General features: G+C 49.9%; 1 long non-coding RNA gene across 2 annotated transcripts; it reads right to left on the reverse strand.

The window, feature by feature from the left end:
- Positions 1–1,963: 1,963 nt before the first annotated feature.
- On the reverse strand, positions 1,964–21,967 carry LOC134578752 (uncharacterized). Of its 2 annotated transcripts, XR_010086124.1 has the most exons (5): positions 21,887–21,967; positions 21,708–21,737; positions 3,228–3,275; positions 2,243–2,296; positions 1,964–2,046 (listed from the first exon to the last, which is right to left on the reverse strand). It is a non-coding gene; the product is annotated as an uncharacterized LOC134578752 (long non-coding RNA). The 2 variants fall into 2 exon arrangements; XR_010086123.1 differs by lacking the exon at positions 3,228–3,275.
- Between the last annotated feature and the right edge of the window lie 1,969 nt (positions 21,968–23,936).

The raw sequence follows: 23,936 nt of genomic DNA on the forward strand, positions 1-23,936 counted from the left end.
GTACGCCTCGGACACATAGTGGGGACTCTATCTCAGGGTGCGTAAATTGGAGGCAATCATACCATGCACGAACGGGTTAGACAGTCTCATAACACCCCCTAGGGGCATGTGACATGGGACAGACAATAGGTAGAGAGAACAGACGAGTTAATACAGAAGAAGATGGGCTACCCACATGACCCGCACTACACTGGGACACCTGACACACGCTACAAACAAACACAGGGAAAAGGCAGGGGGAGCCCTGGGATGTAGGACAGAGACACAGAGGGTGAAATATAGAACTGTAACACCTCCATACCCCCTAGACCCTCCAAAGGAGGCGCAGTAAACCTTAGCGAATTAGACAACTAGGGGTCATGCAAAATGAAGTCCAACCACCAACGCACGTAAATACCCAGCCACATAACCCCTGATGTGTACGCTTAAGATGGGGGTAGCAGCCTGAAGGATGTATTTACTTACCTTAATGTGTTGTTTAAATGCTATTCTATTTCTACTTTCTGTACCACTTAATACTTTGAAAAATATTCTAATAAACAAAGATTGACAAAAATAAAATAATCTTTTCACCTGGTCATACGAGATTCCATATCTCCCTAGTTCATGTTGTATAGAACACCTTACTTTGTTCCATCACCTGGTCCATTAGTCTACATTCCTTTATTGTTTTTTTTTTGTTTTTTTTAAGCTGCTTCTTTTTTTAAATGTATTTAATTACAGTATAAATATTCTCATTGCAAGAGCAAACTCTGCCTCACAACTGTTTCTACTATAGTTTTAGATTTACTAATTTACTTCGCTATAGAACGCCCTCCTCACACCTATATTTCTTTTTTACAATTCTTTTGCTCTATTTTGTTTTTGTTTATTTTTTTAGTTATGTTCTCTTACATGCCAGGCAATCCGTATCCCAATCTTTGTACATTGTGATTTACCTCTTATGTAGAAATTCCCAAGATCTTTCAAATGAAAGGCCCATTTAACCAGTCGTCATTAATATGTCTGGTTTTTGATTGCCAAAACTTGTTTCATAGTTTTTCTCTATGAGTTAAGTTTTTGCAATACATACTATATTAGAAGCTTTTTTAAATAAATGAATACTATAATTCAAATTATTGGAATGCTTAATGTTTCAACTCAGACGTGTGATGATCTGTTTGTTTAATGTTTGGACAAGCTGTGATGTGCTGGCTTTTCTGTTTGGCACTTTCCGTCTGTCTTCCTTATTTAGAAATACTTACAGTTTGTCCTCCCCTTTAGCATCCTCATCAGGGAGACTGTTAGAAAAATACAAAGAGAAAAAAGGGTGAAATATAGTGCAGCCATCAATGTTAGATGAGATCAGTTGAGAACAAGAAAGGTAAGATACGGCATATACATATACAGGGTTAGTCACTCAGCTTTGCTTTCAGTTTTTCTACTTGGGCCTTCAATTTTAAATCCTTGCAATTCTCGTTTTAGTAAATAATTCTGTATATTTCACATTGATAAATACTCACCTTGAAGACAGATCTTCCTCGATCTCTTCATCCTGTAGATCTGGGAGACTTTTGGAAAAATACGAGGGGAAAGAATCGCGAAATGTAGTGCAGCCATCAATGTTTCATGAGACTAATGAGGCACAAAGAGGGTATGACCGGCATCTTTTACTACAAGGGAGAAAAAGGAATCTCCTCTCACATTACTTTGTGAATTTTTAGACATAGTGCAGTAATCAATGCTTCTTCATGGGAATCAGACTCCAGGTTGCAAACTTGTTATATGTTATATAACATTTGTTATTCATAAATACTCACTTTGCAAATTGATCTTCATCCAGTTGGTGCTCTTGATCCCCGAGATCTGGGAGCCTATTGGTAAAATACAAAGAGAAAAAAAATGTGAAATATAGTGCAGCCAGACTTTCATGACATCATCTGAGAACAAGAAAGGGAAGTCGTGCATTTTATACTATCAAGGAGATGTAAATTCATGTTGATAAATACTCACTTTGCAAACAGCTCTTCCTCGTTCTCTTCCTCTTCATCCTCGAGACCCGGGAGACTGTTTCATGGGAACAAGGAGGCAATTTAGGAATCTCATACTACCAGGGAGACAAAGGACATTCCTCTAACATTACATTGTGAATAGTTCAAAATAATACAACAAGCAATGTCTCTTGGTTTGACTCAATTTCTAGGTTGCAAAGTTGCTGTTTATTATTATTATTATGTACAATTTGTTATTCAGAAATTCTCACTTTGCAAACTGATCTACTTCCAGGTGGTCGTCATCATTCTCAAGTTCTGGGAGACTGTTGGAAAATGCAAAGAGAAAGAATAGTGAAATATAGTGCCACCGTCAACGTTTTCTAAGATAGCAGAGAACAAGAAAGGTAAGACTGGCATCTTATACTACAAGGGATAAAAGGACATTCCTTTCCCATTCATTTGTGAATTGTTAAAGGAACACTATAGTCACCTAAATTACTTTAGCTAAATAAAGCAGTTGTAGTGTGTAGATCATTCCCCTGCAATTTCACTGCTCAATTCACTGTCATTTAGGAGTTAAATCACTTTGTTTCTGTTTATGCAGCCCTAGCCACACCTCCCCTGGCTATGATTGACAGAGCCTGCATGAAAAAAAGACTGGTTTCACTTTCAAACAGATGTAATTTACCTTAAATAATTGTATCTCAATCTCTAAATTGAACTTTAATCTCATACAGGAGGCTCTTGCATGGTCTAGCAAGCTATTAACATAGCAGGGGATAAGAAAATCTTAATTAAACAGAACTTGCAATAAAGAAAGCCCAAATAGGGCTCTCTTTACAGGAAGTGTTTATGGAAGGCTGTGCAAGTCACATGCAGGGAGGTGTGACTAGGGTTCATAAACAAAGGGATTTAACTTCTAAATGGCAGAGGATTGAGCAGTGAGGCTGCAGGGGCATGTTCTATACACCAAAAACTGCTTTTAATTAAGCTAAAGTTGTTCAGGTGACTATAGTGTCCCTTTAAGTGCAGCAGTCAACTTGTCTTTGTGTGAATCAGTCTCTAAATTGTTAGAAAAGACTCATTAAGTTTGTGAATATCTGCAGCCATGAATATTGAAGTTTAGAGGAGGAAGGGACGAGAGGCCCATTGATCAGATATTAAAGGATTATTTAAAAAAATATTAAAAAGCTTATCCAATAACATTAAATTGCGGCCATAGTTAAATATAGTGTCTCATTGGTAAATAGTCACTTTGCAAACAGATCTTCCTCATCCTCGTCTTCCTCGAGATCTGGGAGACTGTTGGGATGGCAAAAAAACCAAAGATGAAGAATTGTGAAATATAGGGCATCCATCAATGTTTTATGAAATCAGTTGTGTACAAAAAGGTCAGAGGCATCTTCTACACCAATGAGAAAAAAAAAAGACATTCTGTGGCGGAACCCACCTCGCAACTGGACATTGGAGGGGCCTGGCTGCCTGCCTCTTACCTGCTGACTATGGCCCCTGGAAAATTGGTACACTTAAAGATTTATATTTGGGCATATTGTACGGTATATTGCTGCTACTGGCCCTTTTAACAGCATCTATGGACACATTGGGACTTTTGGGACTACTGTCCCTTTAAGACTGTGAAGCATGTTCTAGTGTGCTGCCTGTAATATTGTATATGTATTCATGTGTTAAGTTTAGCCTGGGTGATATGTATGCAGCATTCACTGATTGTTCGGTAGAATCACTCCATTCATTATATTGAGTGAAACTACCGAACAACCAGACCACCCAGGAATAAGTGTGCCTCCAATTACAGTTTGCAACAATGTTGCAAACGGGTAATTGGCAATCAGTGTAATGTAGTCTTTGTCCTCTGGGTGGCCGCCATTCGGGAAACAAACACGTGGCGGCGGCCATCTTAAACTACCGAACAGCGGTGTTTTGCCGTCGAGTGTCTGGAACTAAAATCGGACACTTGACTAGGCAAACACCGCTGAGACCTCCATACTTCCAGAAATTCGTATGGAAACTACCGAATGACCCGCCGTTCGGTAGAAAGAACCCCACAAACAAGGGAATTCATTCAAACCCTCTCCAGGCTCTATAACACAGGCAATTCGCCTGTTTTCATTCCCTTGTTTGTGACCGACCGCAGGGCCAAAATGCATGGAACTGTTTTCGGATACTTTACCCATGCGGTCGGTCAAATCTTTGGAACCCCATATCTCACGAACCATTCATCCGAATTACTTGAATTTTGGATATGTTGTCCCCCTGAATAAGGGCTATCCAGCGATGCTGGATTTAAAGGTGTACCCCCGGGTTTTGGGGTACATCCAGAACTTGGCTGAAAAAGTGTACCGGATAATTGAGTTTAATGTTATCTGAGGGGAGGGGATGTGTGGGCTGAACCATGTATGTGATTGGTTATTTTATGCCTCCCCCTGGGTGTGGCCTGTATGTGGATTAGTGTAATAAAAGCCAGGCTGGATGAGCCAGTCCAGAGTTCCTGTTTTACCCTCAAAGTGATGTGTCGTCTCATTATTGGGGGAAGGATTTAATGTATGCTGTTCCAGTTGACTGCTAGGAGTACAAGCCTATTCGTATGGTTCCTATTCAATGGTCTACAGCATTCATACGCTTGGGAGAATTTAAAGGTTTCTCGGATTCGGTGATTATGGTGTCTGCCAGAGTGCTTGGAGTCCTCAGGAAGCACTAGGAGCATCCATTAACGGAGGTACCAAGTCGGGGTGCCAGGCGATCCGTTACATTGGTGGCAAGCGGTGGGATGGCGTCCTAGTGTGAGGTAAAGCAGCTCAGAGACACTGTTTGGATTTACAAATTGAGGGCAACGCTAGCAGTCGTGCAGCGCCCCTGGGAGCAGACAAGTATGGAAGGTTCTGGCTCTGGAGATGATTGGCTGGCCGAGGTGAGGCAGCGAGTGGCCGAGTATGGGGATGATATACCCATGGAGACACGCCGGGTGATCTGGAACCAGGTCATGGCTGAGCGAAACACAAGGCTGGACCGAGAATTCCGGTTGGCGAAAGAGAGGAAGTATGCTCAGCAGCAGGAGCGTTACAGCAGCCGAGTAGAGGCTGCATCCGAGGAGGTTAGCCGTCTTTCCCTGAGGCGGCGGGAGGAACCCGAAGTGGGGGTCCTCATAGACTGGTCCTGTGAGGAACCACAACAGGCAGGTAGAGATGGGACCAAGGTCTCTCCACCGGGATGCTGGGCAACCGGCCCAGATCCCCAGCAGCAGCCAGAGTTGCCAGGTGGGGAAGCAGGTGGCCCTTACTCACAAATGTTGAGGGGCCTCACGGATTGGTCCTGGGAAGACCCACAGATGGCAGGTGGAGATGGGACTGCGGTCTCTCTACCGGCCCTACAGGGATGCTGGGCAGTCGGCCCAGATCCCCAGCGGCAGTGTGAAGTGCAGGGAGAGGAGAGCAGCGTCCTCCCTCCCCAGCGGCAGGCTGAGTTACAGGGGGCAGAGGTAGTTGGTCCTACCCCCCAGCAGCAGCGTGATTTTTTGGGAATAGAGAGCCCAGTCTCCGTTCCCCAGCAGCAGGACACTGAATTGGGAGGAGAGACAGTCGGTCTCCCTCCACAAAGACTGAAAGTAGGCATGGGAGAGGAGATTGTTACCTCCTCTCCCCAGCGGCAGATCATCAATGGGCAGAGTGTTCTAATGGGAGAGGAGATTGTTACCACCTCTCCCCAGCGGCGGATCATCAATGGGCAGAGTGTTCTAATGGGAGAGGAGCTGGTTACCACCTCTCCCCAGCGGCAGCTTAATGTACCAGGGGGAGACTGTAAGCCCCACACCAGCACAGATGGGACCGTGGTCTCTGTGCCCAAGTTACAGGGAGCTGAAGGGGCCGTCCTCCCTCCCCAGTGGCAGTGTGATTTGTTGGGAATTGGGAGCCCAGTCTCCATTCCCCGGCAGCAGAGTGTCCAGCAGGGAAGAGAGAGCCCAGTCTCCTTTCCCCAGCAGCAGGACACTGTATTGGGAGTAGAGACAGTCGGTCTCCCTCCACAGAGTATAGAAGTATGTAGGGGAGAGGAGCTTGCTACCACCTCTCCCCAGCGGCGGATCAGTAAAGTGCAGGGAGAGGAGAGCAGCGTCCTCCCTCCCCAGCGGCAGCCTAACACACCAAGGGGAGACAGTAAGCCCCACACCAGCACAGATGGGACCGTGGTCTCTGTGCCCAAGCTACAGGGAGCTGAAGGAGATGTCCTTGCTCCCCAGCGGCAGTCTACGGTTCAGGGAGAGGAGGTTGTTATTCCCTCTCCCCAGCGGCAGCACAGCTCACCAAGGGGAGACAGTAAGCCCCACAACAGCACAGATGGGACCGTGGTCTCTGTGCCCAAGTTACAGGGAGCTGAAGGAGCCGTCCTTGCTCCCCAGCGGCAGTCTACGGTTCAGGGAGAGGAGTTTGTCATCCCCTCTCCCCAGCGGCAGCTTAGCACACCAAGGGGAGACAGTAAACCCCACAACCGTGCAGATGGGACCGTAGTCTCTGCACCTACACCACTGGGGATAGGGACAGTCGGTCCTAGTCCACAACAGCCAGACAAAATATCGGAAGGGGAGACAGTCGTTTTTCCCCAACAACAGCTGTGTTCAACCAGGGGAGAGGACCCCCTGGTTACTTTTTCCCCAAGCCTTGGACTTACAACTGGACACGAGTGGCAGGGGGCCATCTGGACAACTACCCCCTGTAAGGACAGCCAGCCGACTATCAGAGCCCCAGACCGACTGGAGGTCTGGAGTCTGGATAGTCTAAATGGGAAAGGGGAGAAATGTGGCGGAACCCACCTCGCAACTGGACATTGGAGGGGCCTGGCTGCCTGCCTCTTACCTGCTGACTATGGCCCCTGGAAAATTGGTACACTTAAAGATTTATATTTGGGCATATTGTACGGTATATTGCTGCTACTGGCCCTTTTAACAGCATCTATGGACACATTGGGACTTTTGGGACTACTGTCCCTTTAAGACTGTGAAGCATGTTCTAGTGTGCTGCCTGTAATATTGTATATGTATTCATGTGTTAAGTTTAGCCTGGGTGATATGTATGCAGCATTCACTGATTGTTCGGTAGAATCACTCCATTCATTATATTGAGTGAAACTACCGAACAACCAGACCACCCAGGAATAAGTGTGCCTCCAATTACAGTTTGCAACAATGTTGCAAACGGGTAATTGGCAATCAGTGTAATGTAGTCTTTGTCCTCTGGGTGGCCGCCATTCGGGAAACAAACACGTGGCGGCGGCCATCTTAAACTACCGAACAGCGGTGTTTTGCCGTCGAGTGTCTGGAACTAAAATCGGACACTTGACTAGGCAAACACCGCTGAGACCTCCATACTTCCAGAAATTCGTATGGAAACTACCGAATGACCCGCCGTTCGGTAGAAAGAACCCCACAAACAAGGGAATTCATTCAAACCCTCTCCAGGCTCTATAACACAGGCAATTCGCCTGTTTTCATTCCCTTGTTTGTGACCGACCGCAGGGCCAAAATGCATGGAACTGTTTTCGGATACTTTACCCATGCGGTCGGTCAAATCTTTGGAACCCCATATCTCACGAACCATTCATCCGAATTACTTGAATTTTGGATATGTTGTCCCCCTGAATAAGGGCTATCCAGCGATGCTGGATTTAAAGGTGTACCCCCGGGTTTTGGGGTACATCCAGAACTTGGCTGAAAAAGTGTACCGGATAATTGAGTTTAATGTTATCTGAGGGGAGGGGATGTGTGGGCTGAACCATGTATGTGATTGGTTATTTTATGCCTCCCCCTGGGTGTGGCCTGTATGTGGATTAGTGTAATAAAAGCCAGGCTGGATGAGCCAGTCCAGAGTTCCTGTTTTACCCTCAAAGTGATGTGTCGTCTCATTATTGGGGGAAGGATTTAATGTATGCTGTTCCAGTTGACTGCTAGGAGTACAAGCCTATTCGTATGGTTCCTATTCAATGGTCTACAGCATTCATACGCTTGGGAGAATTTAAAGGTTTCTCGGATTCGGTGATTATGGTGTCTGCCAGAGTGCTTGGAGTCCTCAGGAAGCACTAGGAGCATCCATTAACGGAGGTACCAAGTCGGGGTGCCAGGCGATCCGTTACATTGGTGGCAAGCGGTGGGATGGCGTCCTAGTGTGAGGTAAAGCAGCTCAGAGACACTGTTTGGATTTACAAATTGAGGGCAACGCTAGCAGTCGTGCAGCGCCCCTGGGAGCAGACAAGTATGGAAGGTTCTGGCTCTGGAGATGATTGGCTGGCCGAGGTGAGGCAGCGAGTGGCCGAGTATGGGGATGATATACCCATGGAGACACGCCGGGTGATCTGGAACCAGGTCATGGCTGAGCGAAACACAAGGCTGGACCGAGAATTCCGGTTGGCGAAAGAGAGGAAGTATGCTCAGCAGCAGGAGCGTTACAGCAGCCGAGTAGAGGCTGCATCCGAGGAGGTTAGCCGTCTTTCCCTGAGGCGGCGGGAGGAACCCGAAGTGGGGGTCCTCATAGACTGGTCCTGTGAGGAACCACAACAGGCAGGTAGAGATGGGACCAAGGTCTCTCCACCGGGATGCTGGGCAACCGGCCCAGATCCCCAGCAGCAGCCAGAGTTGCCAGGTGGGGAAGCAGGTGGCCCTTACTCACAAATGTTGAGGGGCCTCACGGATTGGTCCTGGGAAGACCCACAGATGGCAGGTGGAGATGGGACTGCGGTCTCTCTACCGGCCCTACAGGGATGCTGGGCAGTCGGCCCAGATCCCCAGCGGCAGTGTGAAGTGCAGGGAGAGGAGAGCAGCGTCCTCCCTCCCCAGCGGCAGGCTGAGTTACAGGGGGCAGAGGTAGTTGGTCCTACCCCCCAGCAGCAGCGTGATTTTTTGGGAATAGAGAGCCCAGTCTCCGTTCCCCAGCAGCAGGACACTGAATTGGGAGGAGAGACAGTCGGTCTCCCTCCACAAAGACTGAAAGTAGGCATGGGAGAGGAGATTGTTACCTCCTCTCCCCAGCGGCAGATCATCAATGGGCAGAGTGTTCTAATGGGAGAGGAGATTGTTACCACCTCTCCCCAGCGGCGGATCATCAATGGGCAGAGTGTTCTAATGGGAGAGGAGCTGGTTACCACCTCTCCCCAGCGGCAGCTTAATGTACCAGGGGGAGACTGTAAGCCCCACACCAGCACAGATGGGACCGTGGTCTCTGTGCCCAAGTTACAGGGAGCTGAAGGGGCCGTCCTCCCTCCCCAGTGGCAGTGTGATTTGTTGGGAATTGGGAGCCCAGTCTCCATTCCCCGGCAGCAGAGTGTCCAGCAGGGAAGAGAGAGCCCAGTCTCCTTTCCCCAGCAGCAGGACACTGTATTGGGAGTAGAGACAGTCGGTCTCCCTCCACAGAGTATAGAAGTATGTAGGGGAGAGGAGCTTGCTACCACCTCTCCCCAGCGGCGGATCAGTAAAGTGCAGGGAGAGGAGAGCAGCGTCCTCCCTCCCCAGCGGCAGCCTAACACACCAAGGGGAGACAGTAAGCCCCACACCAGCACAGATGGGACCGTGGTCTCTGTGCCCAAGCTACAGGGAGCTGAAGGAGATGTCCTTGCTCCCCAGCGGCAGTCTACGGTTCAGGGAGAGGAGGTTGTTATTCCCTCTCCCCAGCGGCAGCACAGCTCACCAAGGGGAGACAGTAAGCCCCACAACAGCACAGATGGGACCGTGGTCTCTGTGCCCAAGTTACAGGGAGCTGAAGGAGCCGTCCTTGCTCCCCAGCGGCAGTCTACGGTTCAGGGAGAGGAGTTTGTCATCCCCTCTCCCCAGCGGCAGCTTAGCACACCAAGGGGAGACAGTAAACCCCACAACCGTGCAGATGGGACCGTAGTCTCTGCACCTACACCACTGGGGATAGGGACAGTCGGTCCTAGTCCACAACAGCCAGACAAAATATCGGAAGGGGAGACAGTCGTTTTTCCCCAACAACAGCTGTGTTCAACCAGGGGAGAGGACCCCCTGGTTACTTTTTCCCCAAGCCTTGGACTTACAACTGGACACGAGTGGCAGGGGGCCATCTGGACAACTACCCCCTGTAAGGACAGCCAGCCGACTATCAGAGCCCCAGACCGACTGGAGGTCTGGAGTCTGGATAGTCTAAATGGGAAAGGGGAGAAATGTGGCGGAACCCACCTCGCAACTGGACATTGGAGGGGCCTGGCTGCCTGCCTCTTACCTGCTGACTATGGCCCCTGGAAAATTGGTACACTTAAAGATTTATATTTGGGCATATTGTACGGTATATTGCTGCTACTGGCCCTTTTAACAGCATCTATGGACACATTGGGACTTTTGGGACTACTGTCCCTTTAAGACTGTGAAGCATGTTCTAGTGTGCTGCCTGTAATATTGTATATGTATTCATGTGTTAAGTTTAGCCTGGGTGATATGTATGCAGCATTCACTGATTGTTCGGTAGAATCACTCCATTCATTATATTGAGTGAAACTACCGAACAACCAGACCACCCAGGAATAAGTGTGCCTCCAATTACAGTTTGCAACAATGTTGCAAACGGGTAATTGGCAATCAGTGTAATGTAGTCTTTGTCCTCTGGGTGGCCGCCATTCGGGAAACAAACACGTGGCGGCGGCCATCTTAAACTACCGAACAGCGGTGTTTTGCCGTCGAGTGTCTGGAACTAAAATCGGACACTTGACTAGGCAAACACCGCTGAGACCTCCATACTTCCAGAAATTCGTATGGAAACTACCGAATGACCCGCCGTTCGGTAGAAAGAACCCCACAAACAAGGGAATTCATTCAAACCCTCTCCAGGCTCTATAACACAGGCAATTCGCCTGTTTTCATTCCCTTGTTTGTGACCGACCGCAGGGCCAAAATGCATGGAACTGTTTTCGGATACTTTACCCATGCGGTCGGTCAAATCTTTGGAACCCCATATCTCACGAACCATTCATCCGAATTACTTGAATTTTGGATATGTTGTCCCCCTGAATAAGGGCTATCCAGCGATGCTGGATTTAAAGGTGTACCCCCGGGTTTTGGGGTACATCCAGAACTTGGCTGAAAAAGTGTACCGGATAATTGAGTTTAATGTTATCTGAGGGGAGGGGATGTGTGGGCTGAACCATGTATGTGATTGGTTATTTTATGCCTCCCCCTGGGTGTGGCCTGTATGTGGATTAGTGTAATAAAAGCCAGGCTGGATGAGCCAGTCCAGAGTTCCTGTTTTACCCTCAAAGTGATGTGTCGTCTCATTATTGGGGGAAGGATTTAATGTATGCTGTTCCAGTTGACTGCTAGGAGTACAAGCCTATTCGTATGGTTCCTATTCAATGGTCTACAGCATTCATACGCTTGGGAGAATTTAAAGGTTTCTCGGATTCGGTGATTATGGTGTCTGCCAGAGTGCTTGGAGTCCTCAGGAAGCACTAGGAGCATCCATTAACGGAGGTACCAAGTCGGGGTGCCAGGCGATCCGTTACATTGGTGGCAAGCGGTGGGATGGCGTCCTAGTGTGAGGTAAAGCAGCTCAGAGACACTGTTTGGATTTACAAATTGAGGGCAACGCTAGCAGTCGTGCAGCGCCCCTGGGAGCAGACAAGTATGGAAGGTTCTGGCTCTGGAGATGATTGGCTGGCCGAGGTGAGGCAGCGAGTGGCCGAGTATGGGGATGATATACCCATGGAGACACGCCGGGTGATCTGGAACCAGGTCATGGCTGAGCGAAACACAAGGCTGGACCGAGAATTCCGGTTGGCGAAAGAGAGGAAGTATGCTCAGCAGCAGGAGCGTTACAGCAGCCGAGTAGAGGCTGCATCCGAGGAGGTTAGCCGTCTTTCCCTGAGGCGGCGGGAGGAACCCGAAGTGGGGGTCCTCATAGACTGGTCCTGTGAGGAACCACAACAGGCAGGTAGAGATGGGACCAAGGTCTCTCCACCGGGATGCTGGGCAACCGGCCCAGATCCCCAGCAGCAGCCAGAGTTGCCAGGTGGGGAAGCAGGTGGCCCTTACTCACAAATGTTGAGGGGCCTCACGGATTGGTCCTGGGAAGACCCACAGATGGCAGGTGGAGATGGGACTGCGGTCTCTCTACCGGCCCTACAGGGATGCTGGGCAGTCGGCCCAGATCCCCAGCGGCAGTGTGAAGTGCAGGGAGAGGAGAGCAGCGTCCTCCCTCCCCAGCGGCAGGCTGAGTTACAGGGGGCAGAGGTAGTTGGTCCTACCCCCCAGCAGCAGCGTGATTTTTTGGGAATAGAGAGCCCAGTCTCCGTTCCCCAGCAGCAGGACACTGAATTGGGAGGAGAGACAGTCGGTCTCCCTCCACAAAGACTGAAAGTAGGCATGGGAGAGGAGATTGTTACCTCCTCTCCCCAGCGGCAGATCATCAATGGGCAGAGTGTTCTAATGGGAGAGGAGATTGTTACCACCTCTCCCCAGCGGCGGATCATCAATGGGCAGAGTGTTCTAATGGGAGAGGAGCTGGTTACCACCTCTCCCCAGCGGCAGCTTAATGTACCAGGGGGAGACTGTAAGCCCCACACCAGCACAGATGGGACCGTGGTCTCTGTGCCCAAGTTACAGGGAGCTGAAGGGGCCGTCCTCCCTCCCCAGTGGCAGTGTGATTTGTTGGGAATTGGGAGCCCAGTCTCCATTCCCCGGCAGCAGAGTGTCCAGCAGGGAAGAGAGAGCCCAGTCTCCTTTCCCCAGCAGCAGGACACTGTATTGGGAGTAGAGACAGTCGGTCTCCCTCCACAGAGTATAGAAGTATGTAGGGGAGAGGAGCTTGCTACCACCTCTCCCCAGCGGCGGATCAGTAAAGTGCAGGGAGAGGAGAGCAGCGTCCTCCCTCCCCAGCGGCAGCCTAACACACCAAGGGGAGACAGTAAGCCCCACACCAGCACAGATGGGACCGTGGTCTCTGTGCCCAAGCTACAGGGAGCTGAAGGAGATGTCCTTGCTCCCCAGCGGCAGTCTACGGTTCAGGGAGAGGAGGTTGTTATTCCCTCTCCCCAGCGGCAGCACAGCTCACCAAGGGGAGACAGTAAGCCCCACAACAGCACAGATGGGACCGTGGTCTCTGTGCCCAAGTTACAGGGAGCTGAAGGAGCCGTCCTTGCTCCCCAGCGGCAGTCTACGGTTCAGGGAGAGGAGTTTGTCATCCCCTCTCCCCAGCGGCAGCTTAGCACACCAAGGGGAGACAGTAAACCCCACAACCGTGCAGATGGGACCGTAGTCTCTGCACCTACACCACTGGGGATAGGGACAGTCGGTCCTAGTCCACAACAGCCAGACAAAATATCGGAAGGGGAGACAGTCGTTTTTCCCCAACAACAGCTGTGTTCAACCAGGGGAGAGGACCCCCTGGTTACTTTTTCCCCAAGCCTTGGACTTACAACTGGACACGAGTGGCAGGGGGCCATCTGGACAACTACCCCCTGTAAGGACAGCCAGCCGACTATCAGAGCCCCAGACCGACTGGAGGTCTGGAGTCTGGATAGTCTAAATGGGAAAGGGGAGAAATGTGGCGGAACCCACCTCGCAACTGGACATTGGAGGGGCCTGGCTGCCTGCCTCTTACCTGCTGACTATGGCCCCTGGAAAATTGGTACACTTAAAGATTTATATTTGGGCATATTGTACGGTATATTGCTGCTACTGGCCCTTTTAACAGCATCTATGGACACATTGGGACTTTTGGGACTACTGTCCCTTTAAGACTGTGAAGCATGTTCTAGTGTGCTGCCTGTAATATTGTATATGTATTCATGTGTTAAGTTTAGCCTGGGTGATATGTATGCAGCATTCACTGATTGTTCGGTAGAATCACTCCATTCATTATATTGAGTGAAACTACCGAACAACCAGACCACCCAGGAATAAGTGTGCCTCCAATTACAGTTTGCAACAATGTTGCAAACGGGTAATTGGCAATCAGTGTAATGTAGTCTTTGTCCTCTGGGTGGCCGCCATTCGGGAAACAAACACGTGGCGGCGGCCATCTTAAACTACCGAACAGCGGTGTTTTGCCGTCGAGTGTCTGGAACTAAAATCGGACACTTGACTAGGCAAACACCGCTGAGACCTCCATACTTCCAGAAATTCGTATGGAAACTACCGAATGACCCGCCGTTCGGTAGAAAGAACCCCACAAACAAGGGAATTCATTCAAACCCTCTCCAGGCTCTATAACACAGGCAATTCGCCTGTTTTCATTCCCTTGTTTGTGACCGACCGCAGGGCCAAAATGCATGGAACTGTTTTCGGATACTTTACCCATGCGGTCGGTCAAATCTTTGGAACCCCATATCTCACGAACCATTCATCCGAATTACTTGAATTTTGGATATGTTGTCCCCCTGAATAAGGGCTATCCAGCGATGCTGGATTTAAAGGTGTACCCCCGGGTTTTGGGGTACATCCAGAACTTGGCTGAAAAAGTGTACCGGATAATTGAGTTTAATGTTATCTGAGGGGAGGGGATGTGTGGGCTGAACCATGTATGTGATTGGTTATTTTATGCCTCCCCCTGGGTGTGGCCTGTATGTGGATTAGTGTAATAAAAGCCAGGCTGGATGAGCCAGTCCAGAGTTCCTGTTTTACCCTCAAAGTGATGTGTCGTCTCATTATTGGGGGAAGGATTTAATGTATGCTGTTCCAGTTGACTGCTAGGAGTACAAGCCTATTCGTATGGTTCCTATTCAATGGTCTACAGCATTCATACGCTTGGGAGAATTTAAAGGTTTCTCGGATTCGGTGATTATGGTGTCTGCCAGAGTGCTTGGAGTCCTCAGGAAGCACTAGGAGCATCCATTAACGGAGGTACCAAGTCGGGGTGCCAGGCGATCCGTTACATTGGTGGCAAGCGGTGGGATGGCGTCCTAGTGTGAGGTAAAGCAGCTCAGAGACACTGTTTGGATTTACAAATTGAGGGCAACGCTAGCAGTCGTGCAGCGCCCCTGGGAGCAGACAAGTATGGAAGGTTCTGGCTCTGGAGATGATTGGCTGGCCGAGGTGAGGCAGCGAGTGGCCGAGTATGGGGATGATATACCCATGGAGACACGCCGGGTGATCTGGAACCAGGTCATGGCTGAGCGAAACACAAGGCTGGACCGAGAATTCCGGTTGGCGAAAGAGAGGAAGTATGCTCAGCAGCAGGAGCGTTACAGCAGCCGAGTAGAGGCTGCATCCGAGGAGGTTAGCCGTCTTTCCCTGAGGCGGCGGGAGGAACCCGAAGTGGGGGTCCTCATAGACTGGTCCTGTGAGGAACCACAACAGGCAGGTAGAGATGGGACCAAGGTCTCTCCACCGGGATGCTGGGCAACCGGCCCAGATCCCCAGCAGCAGCCAGAGTTGCCAGGTGGGGAAGCAGGTGGCCCTTACTCACAAATGTTGAGGGGCCTCACGGATTGGTCCTGGGAAGACCCACAGATGGCAGGTGGAGATGGGACTGCGGTCTCTCTACCGGCCCTACAGGGATGCTGGGCAGTCGGCCCAGATCCCCAGCGGCAGTGTGAAGTGCAGGGAGAGGAGAGCAGCGTCCTCCCTCCCCAGCGGCAGGCTGAGTTACAGGGGGCAGAGGTAGTTGGTCCTACCCCCCAGCAGCAGCGTGATTTTTTGGGAATAGAGAGCCCAGTCTCCGTTCCCCAGCAGCAGGACACTGAATTGGGAGGAGAGACAGTCGGTCTCCCTCCACAAAGACTGAAAGTAGGCATGGGAGAGGAGATTGTTACCTCCTCTCCCCAGCGGCAGATCATCAATGGGCAGAGTGTTCTAATGGGAGAGGAGATTGTTACCACCTCTCCCCAGCGGCGGATCATCAATGGGCAGAGTGTTCTAATGGGAGAGGAGCTGGTTACCACCTCTCCCCAGCGGCAGCTTAATGTACCAGGGGGAGACTGTAAGCCCCACACCAGCACAGATGGGACCGTGGTCTCTGTGCCCAAGTTACAGGGAGCTGAAGGGGCCGTCCTCCCTCCCCAGTGGCAGTGTGATTTGTTGGGAATTGGGAGCCCAGTCTCCATTCCCCGGCAGCAGAGTGTCCAGCAGGGAAGAGAGAGCCCAGTCTCCTTTCCCCAGCAGCAGGACACTGTATTGGGAGTAGAGACAGTCGGTCTCCCTCCACAGAGTATAGAAGTATGTAGGGGAGAGGAGCTTGCTACCACCTCTCCCCAGCGGCGGATCAGTAAAGTGCAGGGAGAGGAGAGCAGCGTCCTCCCTCCCCAGCGGCAGCCTAACACACCAAGGGGAGACAGTAAGCCCCACACCAGCACAGATGGGACCGTGGTCTCTGTGCCCAAGCTACAGGGAGCTGAAGGAGATGTCCTTGCTCCCCAGCGGCAGTCTACGGTTCAGGGAGAGGAGGTTGTTATTCCCTCTCCCCAGCGGCAGCACAGCTCACCAAGGGGAGACAGTAAGCCCCACAACAGCACAGATGGGACCGTGGTCTCTGTGCCCAAGTTACAGGGAGCTGAAGGAGCCGTCCTTGCTCCCCAGCGGCAGTCTACGGTTCAGGGAGAGGAGTTTGTCATCCCCTCTCCCCAGCGGCAGCTTAGCACACCAAGGGGAGACAGTAAACCCCACAACCGTGCAGATGGGACCGTAGTCTCTGCACCTACACCACTGGGGATAGGGACAGTCGGTCCTAGTCCACAACAGCCAGACAAAATATCGGAAGGGGAGACAGTCGTTTTTCCCCAACAACAGCTGTGTTCAACCAGGGGAGAGGACCCCCTGGTTACTTTTTCCCCAAGCCTTGGACTTACAACTGGACACGAGTGGCAGGGGGCCATCTGGACAACTACCCCCTGTAAGGACAGCCAGCCGACTATCAGAGCCCCAGACCGACTGGAGGTCTGGAGTCTGGATAGTCTAAATGGGAAAGGGGAGAAATGTGGCGGAACCCACCTCGCAACTGGACATTGGAGGGGCCTGGCTGCCTGCCTCTTACCTGCTGACTATGGCCCCTGGAAAATTGGTACACTTAAAGATTTATATTTGGGCATATTGTACGGTATATTGCTGCTACTGGCCCTTTTAACAGCATCTATGGACACATTGGGACTTTTGGGACTACTGTCCCTTTAAGACTGTGAAGCATGTTCTAGTGTGCTGCCTGTAATATTGTATATGTATTCATGTGTTAAGTTTAGCCTGGGTGATATGTATGCAGCATTCACTGATTGTTCGGTAGAATCACTCCATTCATTATATTGAGTGAAACTACCGAACAACCAGACCACCCAGGAATAAGTGTGCCTCCAATTACAGTTTGCAACAATGTTGCAAACGGGTAATTGGCAATCAGTGTAATGTAGTCTTTGTCCTCTGGGTGGCCGCCATTCGGGAAACAAACACGTGGCGGCGGCCATCTTAAACTACCGAACAGCGGTGTTTTGCCGTCGAGTGTCTGGAACTAAAATCGGACACTTGACTAGGCAAACACCGCTGAGACCTCCATACTTCCAGAAATTCGTATGGAAACTACCGAATGACCCGCCGTTCGGTAGAAAGAACCCCACAAACAAGGGAATTCATTCAAACCCTCTCCAGGCTCTATAACACAGGCAATTCGCCTGTTTTCATTCCCTTGTTTGTGACCGACCGCAGGGCCAAAATGCATGGAACTGTTTTCGGATACTTTACCCATGCGGTCGGTCAAATCTTTGGAACCCCATATCTCACGAACCATTCATCCGAATTACTTGAATTTTGGATATGTTGTCCCCCTGAATAAGGGCTATCCAGCGATGCTGGATTTAAAGGTGTACCCCCGGGTTTTGGGGTACATCCAGAACTTGGCTGAAAAAGTGTACCGGATAATTGAGTTTAATGTTATCTGAGGGGAGGGGATGTGTGGGCTGAACCATGTATGTGATTGGTTATTTTATGCCTCCCCCTGGGTGTGGCCTGTATGTGGATTAGTGTAATAAAAGCCAGGCTGGATGAGCCAGTCCAGAGTTCCTGTTTTACCCTCAAAGTGATGTGTCGTCTCATTATTGGGGGAAGGATTTAATGTATGCTGTTCCAGTTGACTGCTAGGAGTACAAGCCTATTCGTATGGTTCCTATTCAATGGTCTACAGCATTCATACGCTTGGGAGAATTTAAAGGTTTCTCGGATTCGGTGATTATGGTGTCTGCCAGAGTGCTTGGAGTCCTCAGGAAGCACTAGGAGCATCCATTAACGGAGGTACCAAGTCGGGGTGCCAGGCGATCCGTTACATTGGTGGCAAGCGGTGGGATGGCGTCCTAGTGTGAGGTAAAGCAGCTCAGAGACACTGTTTGGATTTACAAATTGAGGGCAACGCTAGCAGTCGTGCAGCGCCCCTGGGAGCAGACAAGTATGGAAGGTTCTGGCTCTGGAGATGATTGGCTGGCCGAGGTGAGGCAGCGAGTGGCCGAGTATGGGGATGATATACCCATGGAGACACGCCGGGTGATCTGGAACCAGGTCATGGCTGAGCGAAACACAAGGCTGGACCGAGAATTCCGGTTGGCGAAAGAGAGGAAGTATGCTCAGCAGCAGGAGCGTTACAGCAGCCGAGTAGAGGCTGCATCCGAGGAGGTTAGCCGTCTTTCCCTGAGGCGGCGGGAGGAACCCGAAGTGGGGGTCCTCATAGACTGGTCCTGTGAGGAACCACAACAGGCAGGTAGAGATGGGACCAAGGTCTCTCCACCGGGATGCTGGGCAACCGGCCCAGATCCCCAGCAGCAGCCAGAGTTGCCAGGTGGGGAAGCAGGTGGCCCTTACTCACAAATGTTGAGGGGCCTCACGGATTGGTCCTGGGAAGACCCACAGATGGCAGGTGGAGATGGGACTGCGGTCTCTCTACCGGCCCTACAGGGATGCTGGGCAGTCGGCCCAGATCCCCAGCGGCAGTGTGAAGTGCAGGGAGAGGAGAGCAGCGTCCTCCCTCCCCAGCGGCAGGCTGAGTTACAGGGGGCAGAGGTAGTTGGTCCTACCCCCCAGCAGCAGCGTGATTTTTTGGGAATAGAGAGCCCAGTCTCCGTTCCCCAGCAGCAGGACACTGAATTGGGAGGAGAGACAGTCGGTCTCCCTCCACAAAGACTGAAAGTAGGCATGGGAGAGGAGATTGTTACCTCCTCTCCCCAGCGGCAGATCATCAATGGGCAGAGTGTTCTAATGGGAGAGGAGATTGTTACCACCTCTCCCCAGCGGCGGATCATCAATGGGCAGAGTGTTCTAATGGGAGAGGAGCTGGTTACCACCTCTCCCCAGCGGCAGCTTAATGTACCAGGGGGAGACTGTAAGCCCCACACCAGCACAGATGGGACCGTGGTCTCTGTGCCCAAGTTACAGGGAGCTGAAGGGGCCGTCCTCCCTCCCCAGTGGCAGTGTGATTTGTTGGGAATTGGGAGCCCAGTCTCCATTCCCCGGCAGCAGAGTGTCCAGCAGGGAAGAGAGAGCCCAGTCTCCTTTCCCCAGCAGCAGGACACTGTATTGGGAGTAGAGACAGTCGGTCTCCCTCCACAGAGTATAGAAGTATGTAGGGGAGAGGAGCTTGCTACCACCTCTCCCCAGCGGCGGATCAGTAAAGTGCAGGGAGAGGAGAGCAGCGTCCTCCCTCCCCAGCGGCAGCCTAACACACCAAGGGGAGACAGTAAGCCCCACACCAGCACAGATGGGACCGTGGTCTCTGTGCCCAAGCTACAGGGAGCTGAAGGAGATGTCCTTGCTCCCCAGCGGCAGTCTACGGTTCAGGGAGAGGAGGTTGTTATTCCCTCTCCCCAGCGGCAGCACAGCTCACCAAGGGGAGACAGTAAGCCCCACAACAGCACAGATGGGACCGTGGTCTCTGTGCCCAAGTTACAGGGAGCTGAAGGAGCCGTCCTTGCTCCCCAGCGGCAGTCTACGGTTCAGGGAGAGGAGTTTGTCATCCCCTCTCCCCAGCGGCAGCTTAGCACACCAAGGGGAGACAGTAAACCCCACAACCGTGCAGATGGGACCGTAGTCTCTGCACCTACACCACTGGGGATAGGGACAGTCGGTCCTAGTCCACAACAGCCAGACAAAATATCGGAAGGGGAGACAGTCGTTTTTCCCCAACAACAGCTGTGTTCAACCAGGGGAGAGGACCCCCTGGTTACTTTTTCCCCAAGCCTTGGACTTACAACTGGACACGAGTGGCAGGGGGCCATCTGGACAACTACCCCCTGTAAGGACAGCCAGCCGACTATCAGAGCCCCAGACCGACTGGAGGTCTGGAGTCTGGATAGTCTAAATGGGAAAGGGGAGAAATGTGGCGGAACCCACCTCGCAACTGGACATTGGAGGGGCCTGGCTGCCTGCCTCTTACCTGCTGACTATGGCCCCTGGAAAATTGGTACACTTAAAGATTTATATTTGGGCATATTGTACGGTATATTGCTGCTACTGGCCCTTTTAACAGCATCTATGGACACATTGGGACTTTTGGGACTACTGTCCCTTTAAGACTGTGAAGCATGTTCTAGTGTGCTGCCTGTAATATTGTATATGTATTCATGTGTTAAGTTTAGCCTGGGTGATATGTATGCAGCATTCACTGATTGTTCGGTAGAATCACTCCATTCATTATATTGAGTGAAACTACCGAACAACCAGACCACCCAGGAATAAGTGTGCCTCCAATTACAGTTTGCAACAATGTTGCAAACGGGTAATTGGCAATCAGTGTAATGTAGTCTTTGTCCTCTGGGTGGCCGCCATTCGGGAAACAAACACGTGGCGGCGGCCATCTTAAACTACCGAACAGCGGTGTTTTGCCGTCGAGTGTCTGGAACTAAAATCGGACACTTGACTAGGCAAACACCGCTGAGACCTCCATACTTCCAGAAATTCGTATGGAAACTACCGAATGACCCGCCGTTCGGTAGAAAGAACCCCACAAACAAGGGAATTCATTCAAACCCTCTCCAGGCTCTATAACACAGGCAATTCGCCTGTTTTCATTCCCTTGTTTGTGACCGACCGCAGGGCCAAAATGCATGGAACTGTTTTCGGATACTTTACCCATGCGGTCGGTCAAATCTTTGGAACCCCATATCTCACGAACCATTCATCCGAATTACTTGAATTTTGGATATGTTGTCCCCCTGAATAAGGGCTATCCAGCGATGCTGGATTTAAAGGTGTACCCCCGGGTTTTGGGGTACATCCAGAACTTGGCTGAAAAAGTGTACCGGATAATTGAGTTTAATGTTATCTGAGGGGAGGGGATGTGTGGGCTGAACCATGTATGTGATTGGTTATTTTATGCCTCCCCCTGGGTGTGGCCTGTATGTGGATTAGTGTAATAAAAGCCAGGCTGGATGAGCCAGTCCAGAGTTCCTGTTTTACCCTCAAAGTGATGTGTCGTCTCATTATTGGGGGAAGGATTTAATGTATGCTGTTCCAGTTGACTGCTAGGAGTACAAGCCTATTCGTATGGTTCCTATTCAATGGTCTACAGCATTCATACGCTTGGGAGAATTTAAAGGTTTCTCGGATTCGGTGATTATGGTGTCTGCCAGAGTGCTTGGAGTCCTCAGGAAGCACTAGGAGCATCCATTAACGGAGGTACCAAGTCGGGGTGCCAGGAGATCCGTTACACATTCCTTTCACATAATTTAGTAAATTGCTGTATTTATGTATATGGCTGTTCTGTGTGAATCTATTGCTAAGTCTGATGTTAGCTTTATATATACACATTTTGAAAAAAAAAATGTGCTCACTTGGTGAAGTCGTCCTCTAGTTCTGGAAGGCTGTTAAAAAAAAAAAAATTAATGAAAAGGAATTTGAACACTAGTGCAGACTCCATTATGTTTCCATTAGTTCAGTGAAAATCAACGGAGGTAACGCAATACATGTAGAGAGAGAGAGAGAGATGAATTTCTCATTTAAAAATACCCACTTTGCAAACAAATCTTCATCTTCTGGATCCAGGATCCTTTTAAATAAAAAAGAAAATAAATTAAGAGTTGTGAAACATAGTGCAGCCATCGCTATTTCTTCGGGACATCACTGGAGGTAGGTAAAACCAGACAGGATCATATTAACAATAAGAAAATGTTAGTGAACTGAAACGGAGTTATACAGTTTACTCTATAAATGAATCTACATCGTACATTGCAGACACATGCACGTTACACCATCTGTCTGGTTTTTAATGGGGAGATAAGGATTTCAAATGTTTTTCATTAGAGCCACTAGAGGCTGGATTAACCCTGCTAAGTAAACCTAGCAGTTTCTCTGAAATGTTTACAGCTGCAGGGTTAAAACCTGGGGGACCTGGCACCCAGACCACTTCATTGAGCTGAAGTGGTCTGGGTGACTATAGTGGTCCTTTAACCTTAAAGGACCACTCTAGGCACCCAGACCACTTCAGCTTAATGAAGTGGTCTGGGTGCCAGGTCCTTCTAGGGTTAACCCATTTTTTCATAAACATAGCTGTTTCAGAGAAACTGCTATGTTTGTGAATGGGTTAAGCCTTCCCCTATTTCCTCTAGTGGCTGTCTCACTGACAGCCGCTAGAGGCGCTTGCGTGATTCTCACTGTGAAAATCACAGTGAGAGCACGCAAGCGTCCATAGGAAAGCATTATGAATGCTTTCCTATGTGACCGGCTGAATGCGCGCGCAGCTCTTGCCGCGCGTGCGCATTCAGCCGACGGGGAGGAGAAGAGGAGGATCGGAGGAGGAGAGCTCTCCGCCCACCGCTGGAAAAAGGTAAGTTTTTACCCCTTTCCAGAGCAGGGCGGGAGGGGGTCCCTGAGGGTGGGGGCACCCTCAGGGCACTCTAGTGCCAGGAAAACGAGTATGTTTTCCTGGCACTAGAGTGGTCCTTTAAATTTGAAATTCACTTTGAATTCTCAATTTTGTGAACAACCCTGCAAGTCTAGAATCTATCAGATCCAGCTTACCTTCTGTTACTGTGGGTAATTTAGGCTGACGGCTGACTTGGTATTATTTGGGTAAGTGTATTGTGTAGCAGTGTTAGGTAAGCAGTCTGTAAGGAAGACAGGACGTACTGCTTTAGTTTATATAGTCTAATTGTGGAGGCTGCCGGGAGCCATTGCAGTGCTGTGAGTGGCAGTTGGTGAATGGCTGGTGTCAGTTGGCTCCATGTGGAGACACAGATTTGAAGTAAGAATAACTCTTGTTACAATAGAATAATAGAATCAGTTGGCCGTGTATTTGGTAAGTTGTTACATTGTAACTGTCAGAACCAGGAGCAGGGAACATTTAAAGCAATAGCTTTCTCAATGGCTCTCGAACATGTAGAAATCCCACATTCGTGCTCGGTTGATACTGTTACTGTAATCCAAAAAGCAAATGATAAAAATGTTATTAAACGGGGGTTCTTCGATTGTCTTCAAAAGAAGTTTGCCAACTGACAAAACCAGCGTGTAACTGTAGAGATATGCCAAGCATTCCAAATGCCCTGCCAGCCAATCACAGGCCTCCACAGTTTATAATGGGTAAACAGCAAGTCTTTTTAATAAACTTACATTAAAAAGTGTTGTCTTTTTGGATTTAGATTTTACCATTTGTTTTCCTTTAATTAAAGGGTTAGTATAACACTATTTTTTTGGTTAGAGTAGCCCTAACTGGCATTGTCCACCATCAAAACAAAAACATAAAATGTACCTGCATTCCAGCACCGAGGCCAAAACTGTACGTGCATTCCAACGTCAATCGTCCTCCGGTGACGATTTTCCAACCAGGAATGGGAGGGTGTTGTATATCTGGGGAATAAATTACAGCAGGATCCACTATGGGAAGTGATTTAACTCCTAAGTGGCAGAGAACTGAGACTGCAAGGGCATGATCTATACCAGGGGTAGGCAACCTTTTAGTAGTGATACCGGAGAAACTGACGGAAGCCAAGCACAGAGAGATGGACACAGGTTTCTTCAGGAAGGAAGAGATTCTTTATTGGATCACCGATCGGGACTCAGAGGGA

The sequence above is a fragment of the Pelobates fuscus genome, chromosome 12 (assembly GCF_036172605.1).
Source record: "Pelobates fuscus isolate aPelFus1 chromosome 12, aPelFus1.pri, whole genome shotgun sequence".
In the NCBI taxonomy this organism is placed as follows: Eukaryota; Metazoa; Chordata; class Amphibia; order Anura; family Pelobatidae; genus Pelobates; species Pelobates fuscus.